Source organism: Neomonachus schauinslandi, chromosome 1 (genome assembly GCF_002201575.2).
Source record: "Neomonachus schauinslandi chromosome 1, ASM220157v2, whole genome shotgun sequence".
NCBI lineage: Eukaryota > Metazoa > Chordata > Mammalia > Carnivora > Phocidae > Neomonachus > Neomonachus schauinslandi.
This window is the reverse complement of record NC_058403.1, coordinates 135,984,128-136,005,315: the sequence shown is the minus strand read 5'-3', so window position 1 is coordinate 136,005,315 and position 21,188 is coordinate 135,984,128. Positions and strand designations below refer to the sequence as shown.

General features: G+C 37.7%; 1 protein-coding gene and 1 non-coding gene across 3 annotated transcripts in view; one reads left to right on the top strand and one right to left on the bottom strand.

Annotated features, from left to right (window-relative positions):
• The window catches only part of LOC110570674 (ubiquitin-conjugating enzyme E2 E2), a 378,044-nt gene that overhangs the window by 105,990 nt on the left and 250,866 nt on the right, over nucleotides 1–21,188 (bottom strand). The gene's annotated exons all lie outside the window — the stretch shown is intronic.
• On the top strand, nucleotides 5,604–5,707 carry LOC123326968. Its single transcript, XR_006541444.1, has one exon. It is a non-coding gene; the product is annotated as a U6 spliceosomal RNA (small nuclear RNA).

The window sequence follows — 21,188 nt, the reverse complement described above, 5'->3', positions numbered from 1 at the left end:
TCCTTTGCCTCTTTGGTTAGATTTATTCCTAGGTATCTTATGGTTTTGGGTGCAATTGTAAATGGGATCGACTCCTTGATTTCTCTTTCTTCTGTCTTCTTGTTGGTGTATAGGAATGCCACTGACTTCTGTGCATTGATTTTATATCCTGCCACTTTACTGAATTCCTGTATGAGTTCTAGCAGTTTTGGGGTGGAGTCTTTTGGGTTTTCCACATAAAGTATCATATCATCTGCAAAGAGTGAGAGTTTGACTTCTTCCTTGCCAATTTGGATGCCTTTGATTTCTTTTTGTTGTCTGATTGCTGTGGCTAGGACTTCCAATACTATGTTGAATAGCAGTGGTGATAGTGGACATCCCTGCCGCGTTCCGGACCTTAGGGGGAAAGCTCTCAGTTTTTCCCCATTGAGAATGATATTCGCTGTAGGTTTTTCATAGATGGCTTTTATGATATTGAGGTATGTACCCTCTATGCCTATACTCTGAAGAGTTTTGATCAAGAAAGGATGCTGTACTTTGTCAAATGCTTTTTCTGCATCTATTGAGAGGATCATATGATTCTTGTTCTTTCTTTTGTTAATGTATTGTATCACATTGATTGATTCGCGGGTGTTGAACCAACCTTGCAGCCCAGGGATAAATCCCACTTCGTCATGGTGAATAATCCTTTTAATGTACTGTTGGATCCTATTGGCTAGTATTTTGGTGAGAATTTTTGCATCCATGTTCATCAGGGATATTGGTCTGTAATTCTCCTTTTTGATGGGGTCTTTGTCTGGTTTGGGGATCAAGGTAATGGTGGCCTCATAAAATGAGTTTGGAAGTTTTCCTTCCATTTCTATTTTTTGGAACAGTTTCAGAAGAATAGGTATTAATTCTTCTTGAAATGTTTGGTAGAAATCCCCTGGGAAGCCATCTGGCCCTGGGCTTTTGTTTTTTGGGAGATTTTTGATGACTGCTTCAATTTCCTTAGTGATTATAGGTCTGTTCAGGTTTTCTATTTCATCCTGGTTCAGTTTTGGTAGTTGGTACATCTCTAGGAATGCATCCATTTCTTCCAGGTTATTTAATTTGCTGGCATAGAGTTGCTCATAATATGTTCTTATAATTGTTTGTATTTCTTTGGTGTTGGTTGTGATCTCTCCTCTTTCATTCATGATTTTGTATATTGGGTCATTTCTCTTCTCTTTTTGATAAGTCTGGCCAGGGGTTTATCAATCTTGTTAATTCTTTCGAAGAACCAGCTCCTAGTTTCGTTGATCTGTTCTACTGTTCTTTTAGTTTCTATTTCATTGATTTCTGCTCTGATCTTTATTATTTCTCTTCTCCTGCTGGGTTTAGGCTTTATTTGCTGTTCTTTCTCCAGCTCCTTTAGGTGTAGGGTTAGGTTGTATACTTGAGACCTTTCTTGCTTCTTGAGAAAGGCTTGTATTGCTATATACTTTCCTCTTAGGACTGCCTTTGCTGCATCCCAAAGATTTTGAATAGTTGTGTTTTCATTTTCATTGGTTTCCATGTATTTTTTTAATTCTTCTTTAATTTCCTGGTTGACCCATTCGTTCTTCAGTAGGATGCTCTTTAGCCTCCATGTATTTGAGTTCTTTCTGACTTTTGTCTTGTGATTGAGCTCTAGTTTCAAAGCATTGTGGTCTGAAAATAGGCAGGGAATGATTCCAATCTTTTGGTACCGGTTGAGACCTGATTTATGACCTAGGATGTGATCTATTCTGGAGAATGTTCCATGGGCACTAGAGAAGAATGTGTATTCCGTTGCTTTGGGGTGGAATGTTCTGAATATGTCTGTGAAGTCCATTTGGTCCAGTGTGTCATTTAAAGTCTTTATTTCCTTGTTGATCTTTTGCTTAGACGATCTGTCCATTTCAGTGAGGGGGGTGTTAAAGTCCCCCACTATTATTGTATTGTTGTCGATGTGTTTCTTTGCTTTTGTTATTAATTGCCTTATATAATTGGCTGCTCCCATGTTAGGGGCATAGATATTTACAATTGTTAGATCTTCTTGTTGGATAGATCTTTTAAGTATGATATAGTGTCCTTCCTCATCTCTTATTACAGTCTTTGGTTTAAAATCTAATTTGTCTGATATAAGGATTGCCACCCCAGCTTTCTTTTGGTGTCCATTAGCATGGTAAATGGTTTTCCACCCCCTCACTTTCAATCTGGGGCTGTCTTTGGGTCGAAAATGAGTCTCTTGCAGACAGCATATCGATGGGTCTTGTTTTTTAATCCAGTCTGATAGCCTGTGTCTTTTGATTAGGGCATTTAGCCCATTTACATTCAGGGTAACTATTGAAAGATAGGAATTTAGTGGCATTGTAGTGCCTGTAAAGTGACTGTTACCGTATATTGTCTGTGTTCCTTTCTGGTCTATGTTGCTTTTAGGGTCTCTCTTTGCTTAGAGGACCCCTTTCAAGATTTCCTGTAGGGCTGGTTTTGTGTTTGCAAATTCCTTTAGTTTTTGTTTGTCCTGGAAGCTTTTTATCTCTCCTTCAATTTTCAATGACAGCCTAGCTGGATATAGTATTCTTGGCTGCATATTTTTCTCATTTAGTGCTCTGAATATATCCTGCCAGTCCTTTCTGGCCTGCCAGGTCTCTGTGGATAGGTCTGTTGCCAATCTAATGTTTCTCCCCTTGTAAGTTACATATCTCTTCTCCCGTGCTGCTTTCAGGATTCTTTCTTTGTCTATGAGACTCGTAAGTTTTACTATTAGATGTCGGGGTGTTGACCTATTTTTATTGATTTTGAGAGGGGTTCTCTGTGCTTCCTGGATTTTCATGCCTGTTTCCTTCCCCAAATTAGGGAAGTTCTCTGCTATAATTTGCTCCATTATACCTTCTGCCCCTCTCTCTCTTTCTTCTTCTTCTGGGATCCCAATTATTCTAATGTTGTTTCATCTTATGGTATCACTTATCTCTCGAATTCTGCCCTCGTGATCCAGTAGTTGTTTATCTCTCTTTTTCTCAGCTTCTTTATTTTCCATCATTTCATCTTCTATATTACTGATTCTCTCTTCTGCCTCATTTATTCTAGCAGTTAGCGCCCCCATTTTTGATTGCACCTCATTAATAGCCTTTTTGATTTCTACTTGGTTGGATTTTAGTTCTTTTACTTCTCCAGAAAGGGTTTCTCTAATAACTTCCATATTTTTTTCAAGCCCAGCTAGTATCTTTAAAGTGATGATTCTGAACTCTAGATCTGACATTGTACTAATGTCCGTATTGAGTAGGTCCCTGGCAGTCGGTACTATCTCTTGTTCTTTTTGTTGAGGTGATTTTTTCCGTCTTGTCATTTTGTGCAGAGGAGAATAGATTAATGAGAGAACAAAATGCTAGCGGAGTAACAACGTCCCCAGAAAATATACTCTAAACAAATCAGAAAAAACCTGAAGCAGTGGGAAAAGAAAGGGAAAGAGAGAAGAAAGAAAAAGAAAAAAAAGAAAAAGATAAAGATAAAAACAAAAACAAACAAAACAAAACAACAACAACAAAAAAACCAGAATGTGATCAAATATGATCAGGCTGGTATATAGATCAGTGCCACACACTAGATTTGGGGTGTATTTTGGTCTTTTAGAAGAAAGTGCCTCCCAAAATTTTAAAGAAAGAAAAACTTATATATGTACAAAAATAAGGGTTGATATGATGAAGGGATGGAATATGACTGTAAAGATGGAAATTATAAAAAATTTTATAAAAGGAATTGATAAGAAGTTGTTTGAAAAAAGAAAGAAGAGGATTTAAAAAAAGAAAAAAAAAAGGGAGAGGATGTGATCAGGCAGGGGAATAGAAAACACCATATATTAGAGATTTAGGGTATATTTTGATCTGTTAGAAAAAACTATCTCAAAATTTTAAAGAGAGAACAACTTATATATATAAGCCAAAAATACGGGTAACTACTATGAAGGGATAGAATATGACTCTAAAAATGAAAAATAAAAATGTTTTTTTTTTTTTTTAAAAAAGGGATTGATAAGATGTTGGTTGAAAAAGGGAAAAAGAAAAATTCAAAAAGAAAAAAAAGAAAAAAAGACAGTTAAAAAAAAATTAACTTTGAAAGACTACAGAATCATGGTAAAAAAGCCATGAATTCTATGTGCAGTAGTCCCCTAGAGCTGGAGTTCTGCCGTTCTCATTGATGGGTAAACTTGGTCTTGGCTGGCTGTTCTCGCTGATCTTCTGGGGAGGGGCCTGTTGCCATGGTTTCCAAATGTCTCTGCTGGAGGCAGAATTGCCCCGCCCGTGCCCCCTCCCAGCTAAGTAATCTGCTCAGGGGCTTTTGTTCCCTGCGAGCTTTCCGTACAGCTTTGCAGGCGGAGAGTGAAAATGGCGGCCTCCCAATCTCCGCCGCGGAGGAGCCGAGAACTCAGGGCCCCGCTTCTCAGTGAGCCCCCAGGGAAAAGCCGTCAGTCACTCCCGTCTCCCCGGTCTCCAGCCGCACTCCGTGCTCACCCGGCCTGTGACCGCGCGTTTCTATCTCTGGCACCCGACCCCGGGTGGAGTCTCCAAACCCAGCAGATCCCTGCGGCGCACTCCCGCGCGGCTCCTCCCAGGGGAGGAAGGTGAGTCTCCCCGGATCTGCCGCTTGTTGGGTCCCTGCTGGAGGAGCAGTGGCCCGACTGTGCCGCGGATCACGGTTTATGGCAACCCCGAGCTGAGAGCCCGCGCCTGGGCTCCGCCTCTGCAGCCGGCTTCCCTGCTCCGTTACCTGGGAGCTCTGCCACACTCAGGCACCCCCGGTCTTTCTGTGACCCGTGGGTCCTGAGACCACACTGTCCCGGAGGGTTCCACCCCCTGCTTAGCCACCAGAGTGACGTCCCTCAGCGGAGCAGACTTAAAAGTTCCGATTTTGTGCTCTGTGGTTCTATCACTTGCCAGAAGCGGCCGCCGGAGGCCCCTCCCCCGCCGTCTATCCTCCCGAATATCGCCTCGGATTCACTTCTCCGCACGTCCTACCTTCCAGAAAGTGGTCGCTTTTCTGATGAGAGAGTTGTTGCTCTTCTTTTCTTCGATCTCCTGTTGAGTTTGTAGGTGTTCAGAATGGTTTGATCCCTATCCAGCTGAATTCCTGAGACCAGACGAAATCCAGGTCTCCTACTCCTCCGCCATCTTGCTCCGCCCCCCTGTCGTCTTACTTTAAGAAACTGCCTCAGCCACCCCAACCTTCAATAACTGCTACCCATTAGTCAGTAGCCATCAACAACAAGCCAATACCCTCCACCAGCAAAAAGATCAACTCCCTAAAAGTTCAGATGATGGTTAGCATTTTTTAAGCAATAAAATATCTTTTAATTAAAGTATGTACATTGTTTTTTTAGACATGTTATTGCACACTTAACAGGCTATAGCATAGTGTAAACATTACTTGTATATGCACTAGGAAATTAAAAAATTAATTTGACTCACTCTATTACGATATTTGCTTTACTACAGTGGTCTGGAATCAAACCCACAGTATCTTTGACCTACGCTTGTAATAAAACAAAAATTTAAGCAGAGAAAGTGAGGTGTTATGGAAATATTTGGTACTATCTTTGCAACTTTGCTGTAAATCTAAAATTATTCCAAAATAAAAGTTAATTTGTGCTCACTCTGGCATCACATATACTAAAATTGGAACTATACAGCGATTAGCATGGCCTCTGCAGAACGATGCCACACAAATTCATGAGGTGTTCCATATTTAAAAAAAAAAGTTAATCTAAAAACTGACACGCAAAACGACAAAAGCAATGTCTTTCTCGAGTTTCCTTTAAAAAACCTTCTATCCATACAAATGTTCATCTTGCACAATATGTTTAAGTTTTAAATGTTAAATATATGACTACTCATCTCTGTACATGGAAGTTTCCCCAAAATACTGCCAAACGCTTTCCATTAGCTACATTCCAGTTCTATTAATCACTCACCAAAAATATCAGTAAAATACCACCATTAAAATTACTTGCTTTCTGGGGAGGAGAGGCATAGGGAGAGGTGAGCATGGGGATATTTCAACTAGATGTGCTCTAAGTGTACAAATTCAGTTTGCTTGATCCTTTGCTCCCCAGACCCTCAACCCCTCCATGGTATATTAGTTATTTATTCATGTTACTAAGCTCAGGGAAAGTGGATATACAGTAAAAGAAAAGTTAGCTGGGATGCCAATGGCTACTTTCCAGTGAATGAGATCATGACATTTTAGGAATCCAAAGTACCTTCTCAAACCCATCTCCCCTTTATCCAAAGACTATAGACAGGCTGTGTCATTCAAGATTTTGTTTGAAGCAAATATGTCAGTGAATTCAAGAGAAATGAAACAACCCCCTAGAAATAGTTAAGATTTGCTCAATGGTGACTTATCAAAACTGTGCAGGTATCCATTCCTGTAACCTCCTGTAAGTAAGCAGGGGAGAATGCATCGCTGACAGCACCATAGCTCCAATATAACTACCGACAGATAGTAAAGCTACTTTTTAATATTGTAGTCCCAAACTTTCCTTGTTATACCTGCCTATCAAATGTCTGTTTTGAGAAGAATGGAAACTGATAAGGAGAATGTCTGAGAGACCTGAGAAAGAAGTGGGATTGACTGAGCAACAGTTAGTTACTCCAGGATACCTGCACATCTGACCATTTATCCTCTCACTTACTCCTGGGCATATATAAATATATACATGAGAAGAAGGAAGAAAAGAAAAAAGAGAGAAACAAGGCAGTAGGAGATAAAAGAAAGGTAAGAGAGTAGGAGTAAAAACTAGGTCTGAGACCACTAAAATGTGACAGGATAGACTTACAATTTACTATTATATTTTTAAAAGCTAGCAGAATTGAATTTTCTTGTCCTATTCCAGTTCAAGCCCTGATGAATATAAAATCTAATTTTGTTTAGATAAAATATATTCTTTAATATGTAAAAAGCAGAGCAGGGGCGCCTGGGTGGCTCAGTCGGTTAAGCGGCCAACTCTTGGTTTTGGCTCAGGTCATGATCTCAGGGTCCTGGGACGGAGCCCGCTTCTGGCTCTGTGCTCAGCAGGGAGTCTGCTTAAGATTCTCTCTCCCTCTGCCCTCCCCCAGTAACTAAAACATCTCCATCAGATTTGATTTACATTTAATTGCTTTAGCGTACCATGATTTCTTCTTAAAAAAGGTGTTTTACTCTTTAATAACATAAAGAAATGCTTAAAATATGTTAAATAAAAAGAAAAAAATGATGTAAATGAAATCAATTTACTTGTTTATTTATTCATGTATTCAACAAATATATTCTAAGTTCCTTCTATGTGTCGGTCACATAGGTAATGCAGATTTAGCATCAAACAAAACCAAACTCTTATGTTCATGGAATTTATGAGAAGATAACACTAAGCAAATAAACACCCAGTATGATGGTGAGAACTAATGGGGAGCAATAAAATAGGTTTGGTAAAGGCAGTGATTCCAAATTATTTTTATTTTTTTTAAAGATTTTATTTATTTGTGAGAGAGAGAATGAGAGACAGAGAGCATGAGAGGGAGGAGGGTCAGAGGGAGAAGCAGACTCCCTGCTGAGCAGGGAGCCTGATGTGGGACTCGATCCCGGGACTCCAGGATCATGACCTGAGCCGAAGGCAGTCACTTAACCAACTGAGCCACCCAGGTGCCCTCCAAATTATTTTTAAAAACAAAACCTAAAACACATATATGGAACATTTAGGTATTACTTTATGAAATTTATCTACTTCTATAAGTTGTATTTTCCCACTCCAAAAACAATCATGTAAAAGCTCCTAAAAATATATTAGCACATGATAGACTGTTTTCTCTGTGAACTGTAATCATATTTAGTTGTATGTTCATAGCTGGCTCAGGATTTGCAAAATATCAAGAAAAACTATCCTAATCTATGTAAGAGTTCTTTCTATTTTAGGTTAACAATTTATTCACTGCAAACACAATTACACTGGTTAGGACCAGAGCATGCTATATATTCACAATGTAATTTCTTAAATTACAATTCTGTTAAAGATTACACCTCTTCAGCTGCACTAGACAGAAAATGTTTTTAGTAAAAGAAATAATAAGGAATTTAACACACAAACTTCCAGAGTTAAATCAACACAGTTGGAAATAATAAACTCGGGAACTTATCAGTTAATGTCAGAACATTCCAATTTGATTATTCCTATAACTTTATGTATGATGTAGGTAGCAGCTTTTATAGTATACATAGATGTATTATAACAAAAGTTTATTAAACATTGAACATAGTAGAATGAAAAATCAAATGATTTTAGATTCATTAAATTTAAATTGTGGGTCAGTATCTTTTAGTGGTTTTCTACTGCCAGTTTCATAAATCTTACAGTATCAAGCATAATAAATATATTCAATGTCTTTGCCCATAGAAGCACTATCAGTTTTTTTTTTTTTTTTTTTTTTTATTCATGAGAGACAGAGAGCGGCAGAGGAGAAGCAGGCTCCCAAGGAGCGGGGAGCCCGATGCGGGACTCGATCCCAGGACGCCGGGATCATGACCTGAGCCGAAGGCAGATGCTTAACCATCTGAGCCACTCAGGCGCCCCCCCGGAAGCACTATCAGTATTAAGAAAATATTTGAACTGTCAAAACACCAACACTATTTCTTAAATTTCAAAAACAACAGCAACAAACAAGAACCTCAGAAGACAGGTAATAATCCCACCACGTAGCAGACAGAAAAACAAACCAATATCGAAAAAAATAATGTTGGAAAAGGAACAAAAATCGACTTTACAAAGAAAATCTGTTTGCTGGGTTATTTAGGGAATGCAGAAAACAATATGGAAAGGGAAGGAAGAAGCATGTGAACTTCAAATACTATAAAATAGATAACTCATATAGTGAATGGGAATCCTTGGGTATTCCATGCTTCTGCTTGGGTTGGCAGTTCATTTTGAAAGCCCAAAAAGTCACACAGAGAAAGTAATCCTCTAAGTTTAAATTTAGACTCTTATTTAGATGGCAAATGACAAATCAACTCATGCTTGTTCAAAAAGACTCAATTTGTTGTAGACACATTAAAAGTATTCACAGGTTCACCTCTGGGCGCCTGGGTGGCTCACTTGGTTAAGTGACTGCCTTCGGCTCAGGTCATGATCCTGGAGTCCTGGGATTGAGTCCCGCACCGGGCTCCCTGCTCAGCAAGGAGTCTGCCTCTCCCTCTCCCGCTCCCCGCTCTTGTGCTCTCTCTCTCACTCTCTCAAATAAATAAATAAAATCTTTAAAAAAAAAAAAGTATTCACAGGTTCACCTCTAATGCTCAGCTTGCCAACTTAGTGGCCTTGTACAGCAATTAAGGTAAGCAGAAGTTGAGGAGAAGGGTCTATGTTTTGGTAGTTACGATATCACATATAAGCATATTTCTCTTAGAATAAACATATATAAATGTGTTCTTCCTTTTACTAGAATAGTCTCAATGCCAGGAAAATATTAAAGACCTGCTACTATGTTTGTAAACTTGGCTCACATGGATTTCAAAGAGAGTTGCATGTCTAACTGAAAAAATCCAGCACAAAACAATTGAGATCTGTTTCCCTTTCATGGTTAATCACGCTTTAAAAATAAACTCTTTAGAAAGCCCAAACTCATATCTTGGCAGGTTCTTGCTCCAACATAAACCCTAACTGATTTAAGTTTTGATTTATTGATTAGAATTTTAAGAAATTCATTTTATTCAATTTAACTATAATGAAGTTACAAATAGAGACCAAGAAAAATATATTAAGGGAGAACTGAAAAGAGAATGGGTTATTACTCTTCCTAACAATGTTGCTAAAAGACTTCACTTAGAAAAATGGTTTCAGAGACAGAAGCTCTGAGAATGCTTACTTTCAGGAAGTAAGAACAGTGAAACTAAGAAGCATACCAAGAACAGAAAAACCTAATTGATTGGCCTTTCTGATACTCTAACAGAGATATCAAGAGAGCTTGAAAAACATCAGTTCTCTGAGCAAAGCAATGATGACCAGATAAAAATATACCTCCCATGATGATAATGTAAAGGCAAGGAAACAAAGATAACTATCACAGGCTTACTCCTAAGAAGGAAACTTATGGGAAGAAGATACCAGAGGCTGGTGTGGACCAGAAAGGGGCCAAACAGAGAAAAAGACACTGAGCAAGAGAACCCAGGTCCCGGGTGGTAACCAAGAAGGTGAAAGAGAACACCTATAGAATACATACACTGGGTTGTATTAGAGAGGTTTTTAAGTGTATTACTAACCTTCTTTAAACTCGTTGACAGCATTCATGAACATTAAAATGCTATGTTCCTCTGCATATAAGTAACAAAGGTAGATTTAAAAGCTATTTGTCTCAGTGGCTGGATAATTAACAACTATGTTAAATGGAATTTTAGGCATTACCTCTAGAAAACAAAAAATAGTAAGATAATGTTTTATATTCACAATTTGCTCACCAGATAAATTTGTGGGTCTTCTGAGGTTTAGCCACCTGTTCTTAGGTAACATTTAAGTACAGATGTATTTGTATAATAAAGGTCATTTGATTCTTTTGTTTCTCATTTATTCATTATAATTAATTCAAAGTCACTGTAACCAGATGCATGAGATAAAGAAAAGAATTACACACATAGCCTTAAGAAAGAAAGAAAATCTTTTCCCAGGCTCTAAAGGGAAAAAAGAGAACTTGGAAAATTTTCCTAGGAATTCTCACAGAATTACTGAAGGTAAGGTTCTTTTCAAACATTTAACACTGGAAAATCAGTGTTTCCTTATTACAACTCACTAGACTGGAAAAGGACTACTTTATTTATTTCAAAGATCCAACAGAGCTTATATAATTATTTAGTTTTTCAGAGGGCTGAAGTCTCACCAATAAGGTATGGATCCCAAATATGGTGTGGATCCCAAAGGCTAGTTGTAGCCTACCTTTAGTTCCACTGCAGTGAAGAAAACAAAATGTCTTCATTATAACCAAGGGTATGTTAATTCATCCATTAAAAGAAAATGCAATGCTAGATCCTGGGGGCATGGTGGTAAGACACAGCTGCTCTTCTCGAGTCTTACCAAATAAGGGGAGAAGACAGACACGTTAAGGAACAATTACAATGTACTATGATAAATGCTGTGTAATAGGAATAAGTACAGAGTGCTTATGGAAGCAGAGAGAAAAGGTTCCTCAACGAGCTTTTGAGAGATGAGATCTGAGAGATTCAAAGAAGTTATCCAAGAGTAGGGGAGAGTGGAAGGAAAGGCAGGGAGAGAAAGGCAGGGAGGGGAAGAGCATAGGCAAAGTGCAGGAGGCAACAGACAAGAGGAAGTTTCTTGCAGAAAACTAGGCACTGTATGGTGCTATATGGTAAAGGGTGAGGCAGGAAAGGTAAGCAGGGCCAGATCACGAAAGCACCTCTGATGCACTGCTACACTGGACTTACCCTGAGGGCAATGGAATCACAAATAACTTTTAGAAAGAGAAGTGAATATGAACATATTTTCATTTTAGAAAGACCACTCTGACAGCAGTGAGGAAGGGGCTGAGATTGGAGACGTAAGACCAGTTAGGAGGCTATACAGTACTCAAGGTAGAAGATGATGGTGGTAATGACAGTGCCCTGGAAAGAAGTCTGAATTCTGGAGCCAAGACACAAAAGGAACATGCTGAATTTGAAGGGCCTATAGTACGCCCAGGTGCCGATGCCCAGCCAAATACGAAATTTAGTAGGTGAAAGAGCTGTTGCAGACTAGATTTGTGAGAAAACAGTACACAGTGAGTCTTCAGAGCCCCAGGAGTACATCAGGTTATGAGAAAACCAGCAGTGAAAACAGGGAGACATTAGGAGGATGTTCTTATGAGAAACACTCATGGACATTTAAAAGTATGGCCTAAGATGAGGAACCAAATGAGGAAAGTCAGGAGAGCATGGTATTACAGAGCCTGAGAGGAAAGCATTTGAAGGGGAAAAAAAGAAGTCAACAGTGTAACATACTGCAGAATGGCAGAGAAAATAACATTGAGAATGGTCCATCAGTTTCAGTGAAAACTGATGTTCCTGACTTTGAGAAGAGCAATTTAAGTGAAATGTCTGGCATTGTGGGTTGTGGATTAAGGAAGGAATGCACAATAAACAAGATTAAAAAAGAGACAATGTGTTTCTCTTTCTGGAAGTCTGGATGGGAAGGGGCAGAAAGGAATGTGGCTTGAAGAGGAGGCAAGAGGGGATGGAATACAAAGTACGCAGGCAAGAGGGAGGATGAAATCACAGACAGAAGCATCGAAACTTCTACTGTGACAGGAAGGCAGTAGGAGAGAAGGAAGGGTGATGGAAGACTGAGTTTTAGCACAATGTTAGTTAGCATCACATGTGTGCAAACAGCACAGTTTGACCCAAGACTGCCACCTTGGTTGTGTGACCATCGGTAAATCTGACCATGTACAAATCGAAACTTTTCTGGTCCTCAGTTTACTCTTATAAAGATGAGGATGGTAGGTTAGATACCCTCTAAAGTGCCCTTCAGTAATAAAGTTCATAACTACAATTAGATCATAATCTCACAAGGGATTTTTTTGTGTGTGATAGAAGACTATAAAAAAATGTGCTAAAATGTACAGAATGGACATTCTGATATCCACACAGTCGAAAGAGCACTTTGAACCAGACTTACATTGTAAAGTAAAAACCAGAATCACTGTGTGGCTCAGGCATGTAACATAAATATTCAGTCTGGCCTAGTCTGCCCAACCACAAAAATTGAAGACGGGTTGGTGTTTCTTTTGACTCCTGGAGATAATCAGGGAAGACCACGTAAATTGATTTTGAATAACAGAAAGCTACTGAAATATTCAGAAAACTATAAAGTTCTTTCTATAAAAGTATTTGAATGAAATCAAGTAAGATCTTACCTCCATTATAAGTTTTTAAATTTCCTTTTTTTTTAAATCATTTTCATTTAAATGCAACAAAAGTTAATTTCTTGCTCAAACCATTTTCAATGTATGCTGACAGAGTAGGGAAAAGGCACTCTGTTCTTACTAATTTAGAGACCCTATCTCTTTCCATTTAAATCAGAAGTTCTTCATCTCTTTTTGTTCCATGACTCATTTGGCAGTTGGGTGAAGCATATGGACCTCTTCTCAGAATAATGTTTTTAAATGTATTATATAAAATACATAGCATTCGGGTGCCTGGGTGGCTCAGTTGGTTAAGCTATCTGCCTTCAACTCAGGTCATGATCCCGGGGTCCTGGGATCGAGTTCCGCATTGGGCTCCCTGCTCAGTGGGAAGTCCACTTCTCCCTCTGCCTCTCTCCCCAGCTGCGCTCTCCCTCTCTCAAATAAATAAAATCTTTAAATAAAATAAAATGCATAGTATTACAAAAGAAATATATTGAAATATGGTTGTCAAAGTATTTTAAAATTTGGTGCTACAGATGTGCTTATTAGATTCAATGACAAAATTTAACCTAAACTAGTGAATCCAATAATTATTGTAATCTTGAAGCAGTGAGGCATAGATATTATTTTGAGATATCTGAAATAAAAATAATATGATTTCCACTGGTGTCAAGAAATACTGTGCAAGACCCTTTGCACCCAGCAGGCCAATCAATGAAGAGAATGTGGATGGTGCCTGGAAGTACTTTGTATTTCTGCCACCCCACCTCAGGGGCCAGAACTGAGTCACATGGACCACTACCTAGTGCCAGGAAACAGAATTTCACCAGCTCTTACTCTGAAATCTCTCCAATTGTTTCATTTTGTTTTTTGGGGGGTGGGGGGGGAGGGCTTTTGTCTGAAACTCGTTCTCTAGTAGATTCTTCAGCAAGAGCTCATGAGAACAACACTTCAATTCTTGGAATATTCATAACTATTTATCTGTGGTAGTTATACTTGAAGGTAAGTTTGGCTGGATAGAAAATCAGTAGCTCATGTTTTCCATCCTTGAGTTTCTTAAATATGGTACTTCATGGATTTTTCCCCAATCAACTAATTTTTCAATCTTTTCAAATTCTGATTTATGTTTTCTTTCTTATCCTATAGCATTAAACATTTTTTTCACTTTAAAATAAGTTTCCATCTACTTTGTAGACTTTTGGGGGCATGTTTGCATTGTTGGGACATTATTTTATTTTTTTCCTTAAAAATCTTTGCTTAATTTTGCCTTTAAAAAAAAATGAAATAAGTTTTCCTGTACTTTGAAAAGAATAGCCCAGGATAGTTTTTCCAACTTCATGATTCTAGAATTCTCTCTCTTCTTATTTTCACAAAGTGATTTCTAAAAAAATGGACTTCCACTTTGTGGGATTGCCTATGTTGTCATCATCTGCTTTATTTGTTTTTTTTTTAAAGATTGTACTTATTTATTTGAGAGAGAGAGAAAGTGAGCACAAGCAGGGGGAGTTGCAGAGGGAGAGGGAGAAGCAGGCTCCCCGTTGAGCAGGGAGCCCCATGAGGGCTTGATCCCAGGACCCTGGGATCATGGCCTGAGCCCAAGGCAGATGCTTAACAGACTGAGCCACCCAGGCGCCCCTATTTATCTGTTTACCTATTTACTCATTTACTGCTCTTTTTCATTTATACTGAATCTTCTTACAAAAAGAAAGCATTTTTTATGGTTTATCATTTTTAAGAGTTTTATATATATGTATATATATTATTGGAGTATAGTTGACACAATATTACATTAGTTTCAGGTGTACAACACAGTGATTTCATAACTCTATACATTATGCTATGCTCACAAGTGTAGCTACCATCTGTCACCATACAACATTATTGCAATACCACTGACTATGTTCCCTGTGCTGTACCTTCATCCCCTTGACTTATTCAGTCCATAACTGGAAGCCTGTAACTCCCATTCTCCTTTATCTACTTTGCCCATTCCCATACCCCACTCCCCTCTGGCAACCACCAATTTGTTCTCTGTATTTATGGGTCTATTTCTGTTGTTTTTGTTTGTTTTGTTTTTTAGATTCCACATATAAGGGAAGTCATACGGTATTTGTTTTTCCTCTCATTTATTTCACTTAGCATAATAATCTCCAATATGTACGTAATCTCTATTATATATATAGAATGGAATATTACATGAATCTACTTTTATATATATCCATATACATATCTCACATCTTTTTTATTCATTCATCAACCAATGGACACATGGGTTGCTTCCATATTTTGGCTTTTGTAAATAATGCTACAATACACACAGTGGTGCATGTATCTTATCAAATTAGCATTTTCATTTTCTTTGGTAAAACACCCAGTAGTAGAATTATTGGATTACATGGTATTTCTATTTTAAATGTTCGAGGAACCTCCATACTGCTTTCCACAGTGGCTACACCAACTTACATTCTCATCACCAGTGCACAAGGATTCCCTTTTCTCTACATCCTTGCCAACACTGATTATTTCTTGTCTTTTTTGATACTAGCTGTTCTGACAGGTGTTAAAGTGATACCTTATTGTGTCACTGTGCCATCACCTGCTTTTTATCTGAACTTTTTCTTTCTCCTCCCCTATTGTCCCGTCCTGCTCAATTTGGATTCTACTTCAAGCAGCTTTTCTCCATAAGAAGATTTGTTTTGGAAGGGAGTTTTGGGTGCTTGCTTCAACAGTATATGAGAACCAGAATGACCCAACACCATCAAAATGAATTGCTTCTGGTCCCCTTGTATTCACCTATGAATTAGATCCTGCAAAAACATCCATCTAATCTCAGCATCTACTCTGATTGGCTTAATGTGCTTGCCAGTGAGTAGCTGCTGACAATTTGAGGGATTTCCTATTCTCAGGGCTTTCAGCTGCCCTGTGTCTTTTCCTCTGCTTCCTACCACACAGTTACTGGGCCCATCTGAATCTTGTAGTTATTGGTAATTGGTCCTTACCTGCTAGTATTTGGGGGCTGGAGGGGGTACCTGGTTTTGATTTAGCTGCTAGACATAGGTTTTGATTCTGATATCCTAGTTGCTCTACCTGTTTTTATGAAGAAATTAAAAAACAATGCCACTGCTGCCAATCTTTCCGGAATCTTCCTGAACTTTGTGTTTTTTAATTTAAAATAATTATTGTTCAAAGTCTACTTCAGAATAGTATGAATTGGGGCTATCAGTCATTCTAACAAAAAGTGAGTAAAACATCAGTGATTTTCTTGGAACTGTGGGAGATTTATGTATATGTGTATGCATGCCCGTGTGTGTACATGCACTTCTGCTTTCCTTTCTTCACCCCATTTTGAACAGAGGGGATCTGCTATAGATATTGAACCTCCATGAAATATTCTGTCTGAACACCATTGTTCAGGAGTCATCTTTCAAAATCAGCATTTAAAACCTAAGTAAAGTGAACTGACATTCATAAAACAGATTTAGTATTCAGAGAAATAATCTGAGCCAAGAACTACAACGAGAATTCAAGCAAAAAAAAAAAAAAAAGTATCTTTTAATAATCCCTCATGTTTTTTCAAAGGCTTGAGGAAAAAGTATGTATTTATTATATTTCTTTATATTTCTGTTAACAGTTTCAACTGTGGTATCAAATATAATTCTTAAGTTGTCCAACTATTTACTTAGAACAAATATGAAAATTTAAGTTACATATGCTTAATCACAAAAATGATCAACCAAATTCAATTTTTCCACTTTGTCCTATCTATTTAAAATTTCAATTTCCCTTAGAGGTGTTATGAATGGAATGCTTAAAAGAACAACTTTAGAAAAAATAAAAACAGAACCCTAAATGTAAGTGTTTGTGGTGGAACACATGATTCCTTGAAGGCCAATCATGCTGGTATATACTATAGTATACTACATACCCATGAAATTGGACCTCATGGATCTACCTGTCAGCCCCCTGGATCCAAGAGATCAAGATCCATAACCTTCTGGTAAGCAAAGAAATTTTCATTTCCCTAGGTGGTGAGATCCCCAGGAAGCAAGGAGGGTAGTGCATCTTGGAATTCTGGCAAACCAGAAAAGAATGGGGCACAGAAGCAGTAACTTTTTCAGAGATCTATAAGGCCCAATTTTAAGATCTATTGGTAGATTCTAATGCATTACTTGAGATCTCCACATTTGATCTCTGGTAAACAGGACCTTCCCAGGAAACCTCTTATTACCGTAATGCTTTTAAAGTTTCCAACCTGCCTGATAGATACCAGCTTCTTTTACTAGAAGATTCAGATTAGTACTACTTGGGCCTTGTAACATGTGCCACATGGTTGCATATCAGATAAACAAGGCATTGTAAATCCTTATTCAGAAACTTGACAGACTGAAACAATATTCAAGGATTGTGTGTACAGAAAATTTGTGAAGATGAGGGAAAAGAAAACTGATTTTGTGTTTATTTTAGAAATCAAAGGTCAAGTAAAACATACACATACACACACACACACAAATTGCAATAGATTACATTTTTCTCTGCAATAGGCAGAATCCTTCACTGAAAAATAGAGTGAATCAATGATACATTCCCTTGGAACTTGTTTAATCATGTATAATATTAAGGAGAAGTCAAACTTGACATATATATTATAAAGTATAGCTCTTCTTCTGCCAGTGAATTATCTGTCAACTTGACAGGTTCAACTCTGCTTTACGTTATTACTGAGGTACTTGACCATCCTAAGATTGCAATATACAGAAGTTCTTACTGGGCAGAATGGAATGTCAAAACCCATGGAGCAGATGCCACAGATGTCCACTGATGTGACTATAAAGGTAAAGTCATAATGTGAATAAGAAAATACATTTTATGAGTGCCTTATGTAATTTAGATATATCCATTTTTTGCTGCAATTGTTTTTTTTAGGTTAAGTTAACCTCATCATCCTCTGATGAGCTTAAAAGTAACAATATCCATCCTTTACCCATCATCTTCTCCCTGAGGTAAATGATGCAGAATGTCAAAACTCAGAGATTTTGGTGCTCCTCTAACTCAAGTCCCTCATTTTACAATTAAGTCAATGTAGATCCATTGATGTTTATTTAAAAATAAACACAACAGGGACGCTCGTGTGGTTCAGTCTGTTAAGTGTCCAACTCTTGACTAAGGCTCAGGTTGTGATCTCAGGGTGGTGAGATCAAGCCCTGCATCCGGCTCCACGCTCAGAGGGAGTCTGCTTCTCTCCCTCTCCCTCTGCCCCTCGTTGCTCTTGTGCTCACTCTCTCTTTCGAATGGATAGATAAATCTTTTAAAAAAATAAACACAAAATTTATTATGTGCCCACAGGCATCATATACCAGGCATCAACACACACGTGTTCCAATTTAATCCTAATAGTTTTGTGAGATGGATTTCACATCTCACAAAGATGTGGAAAGAGATGTGGAAAGATGAGGAAACAAGAGATGCATGACTTGATCAAGAACACATAAACAATTAGTTCCAGAGCCAAGATTAATCTTCAGAGTCCAAGTCTATTTTAATTTTTTATTAGTTGTTTGGTTTGGTTCCCAACTCTCTCTAGCCCTCTAATTTTACACCTAATGTTAAGTGACTTATCCAAGGTCATGAACTAGAGTAATAAAATTTGAACCCAGGTCTTCTGACATAAGAGATTTAGTGTATTTCCATTATGCAGTGCTAGGTATCTCCTAGCACTGACTGACTTTAACTTTAGACTTTGACTACTTCCTAGTGACTGCAATGAGTAAAGTACAATGGTAGATGCTGAATGTATCATAACCGTCCCTAACTATCAGAATGTGTCACGCTCTTATTTTTACTTTATGACCACCACCTTTCCCTTTTCTCCAGGGATCTGCTTCCATGTCTTTTTGTTTGTTTTTGGCATTAAGCCAAACAACTGTGTATAATATGGGAGAAATATAGGAGAGTCTTCTTTGTCCATAAATAGTTTGTAGAAATTAAAATTTGAATAGAGGAAGTAGAGGCAAAAACAACTGCTAATTTGTGTGTTATCAACTGGAAGTCCAGATAAAAAAGTAGTAAAGAATGAAATAAGAGGGGCAAATGACATGTAGGACTGGCAAGAAAGACTGGCCTTGAGGGAAGGCAGAAAGCATGGCTTGAAAATAGACAGTAGATGAACAGCAAAATCCAGAATGGTCTATGTGGAGTAAGAGTAAGTGGGCTCTGTAAGAGAAGTTCAAGGAAAGAAGGCTGCCCAGTATAGTGAGGCTTTGAATATGAGGCTTACCTGATCATGATTTATGGAGTCATTGTTGATTGCTGAAAATAAAACTAATAGTTACCATCTATTTACTCTGTCTCTATGCTGCACTAAACCCTTTTAGTATTTCACATTAATCTTGATTGTAACTTCATAAAGTAAAGATTATTAGGTTCATTTTCAGTTGGTATAACTGAGGCTTGGTCAGGCAATCTGCTTAAAAGTCACTGGAAAAGTAAGTAGAGGATCAGTATTCTAAACCATGTCATTTGGATTGCAAAACCCACACTACTGTCTGACAGTTGTTTCTCCATTAAAACAACAAATAAAACAAAAAAAAACTTTCCCAAAGCATGAATCTTAGGTCTTCAACTTAAACCATATTCAAGTATAACCACAAAGGGAAAAACATACTTAAAAGATAAAAAGCCAAGAAAACCTTTAAGCCTGAGGTTTCTCATGCAGCCGAATGCAAAATATATAAACACACGCAATAAAGTATATTTTATGACAACAGTGACTCTGAAATCTCAATGGAGCACACATTTCATATTTAATAGAGCCATTACATACTCCTTTTAGCCAACTTCACTTAATTGAGTATCTTATTTTTTGAGGGAAAAACTGCTTTGAAATTTTATCTCAAACTTTTCCATAGTTAGATCTCACTTAAATTACCAAGAAAAATAATTGCTGTTTTGCATTCATTTTGCAAACACATACTAAACTCTATGGAGCTTCTCCTACTGTGAAGGAAGAAGCAAATAAAAAATATATTGTTATAAGGGAAGTAAAGAAACAAGTCTCAGAGTTTAATCATTATTTTGCAACAGGACAAAATATTCTGTGAAGAATTTACTATAATACAAAAAATAACCAATCCAAAGTTATCATTACCGACTGTCACATAGGCAAGGATCATAAAGACTTTGTTATACAGGATAGTATGCTATAGAAAACTAGCTGTGAGCTAATTGTACATATAAGGGGCCAATGTTTTCCATGTATCATTTATATGTGTATCTATCTACTTAGGTACTAACTGTAGTATCCTTCGTTTAATATTTTCTTTAAATTAAAAAATTTTTTAAAGAAGCAAAATGCCTATTTAAGCCCTTTTAAAAAATAAAATACCTAGTTTAGCCTTGATTAAAAAACCATGAAATCACAGTTCTGATTACTAGTTATAATATCTTTCCCAATATAAACTAAAATTAATAAAGGTAATTACACATCTTAAAATGTTTATTCTGTACTCCCTGTAATCATTCTGCACACTTCAGGTATAAAGCATCATACTTTGGAAGCCACCTTAATAGGAACTCTCCTAAGGTGGGGGGGGAGGGGCAGTTAAAAATATTCTACTATTACTGTGCAAACTGTTACAGGAATTTGTCCAACTCTAAAGAATGTGTGACTATACTCATAAATGCACACTATGCTCTGAGACTAGAAACTCAGTCAAAATAGAAATTTTGTAAGAAGTGAGGCATATTACATAACTCTCAGTTACAGTTAAACATGCATTTTTCCTTTGATAGCTACTGTTCAAGAGGGCATTTATAGGCATTCAATTGAAATGGCTTATAATTCTATAAATATGTCACAATACTTGTCATTAGTTAAGGAAAAATGCCAGTTGTGCTAGAGCTGGGAGGCTGAAGGGTAAGTGGGGTTTGGAGATGCGAAGTGCAGAGTTCTACAGACCTGGCCTGGGGAACAGCAAAAGTGAAGATTCCTTCTGCCCACATTTCTGTTCTGGCTAAAGGATTTCCAATTCAGCCACTGCATAACCACTGGTGGTCTCTGAGAAGCCAGAGGATCATCCACTTTAAGTCAGGTAATGAATTTGTCAGATACTCTTAGTTATTAGCAAGAGCTAATAGGACCTTTTGTGGGGAAAAGTTATGATAAACTATTCTAAAACTATTTCGTGATAATGGTCTTTTAGAAATTTATGACTTTTGGGGTCTTTAATATGAGATGAACTATACTATACCTAGTGTGATTCAAACTGCTTATTGCAGGGGCAGGTAGAGCTGCCTGGATTCTGGATTCACACAGATCTA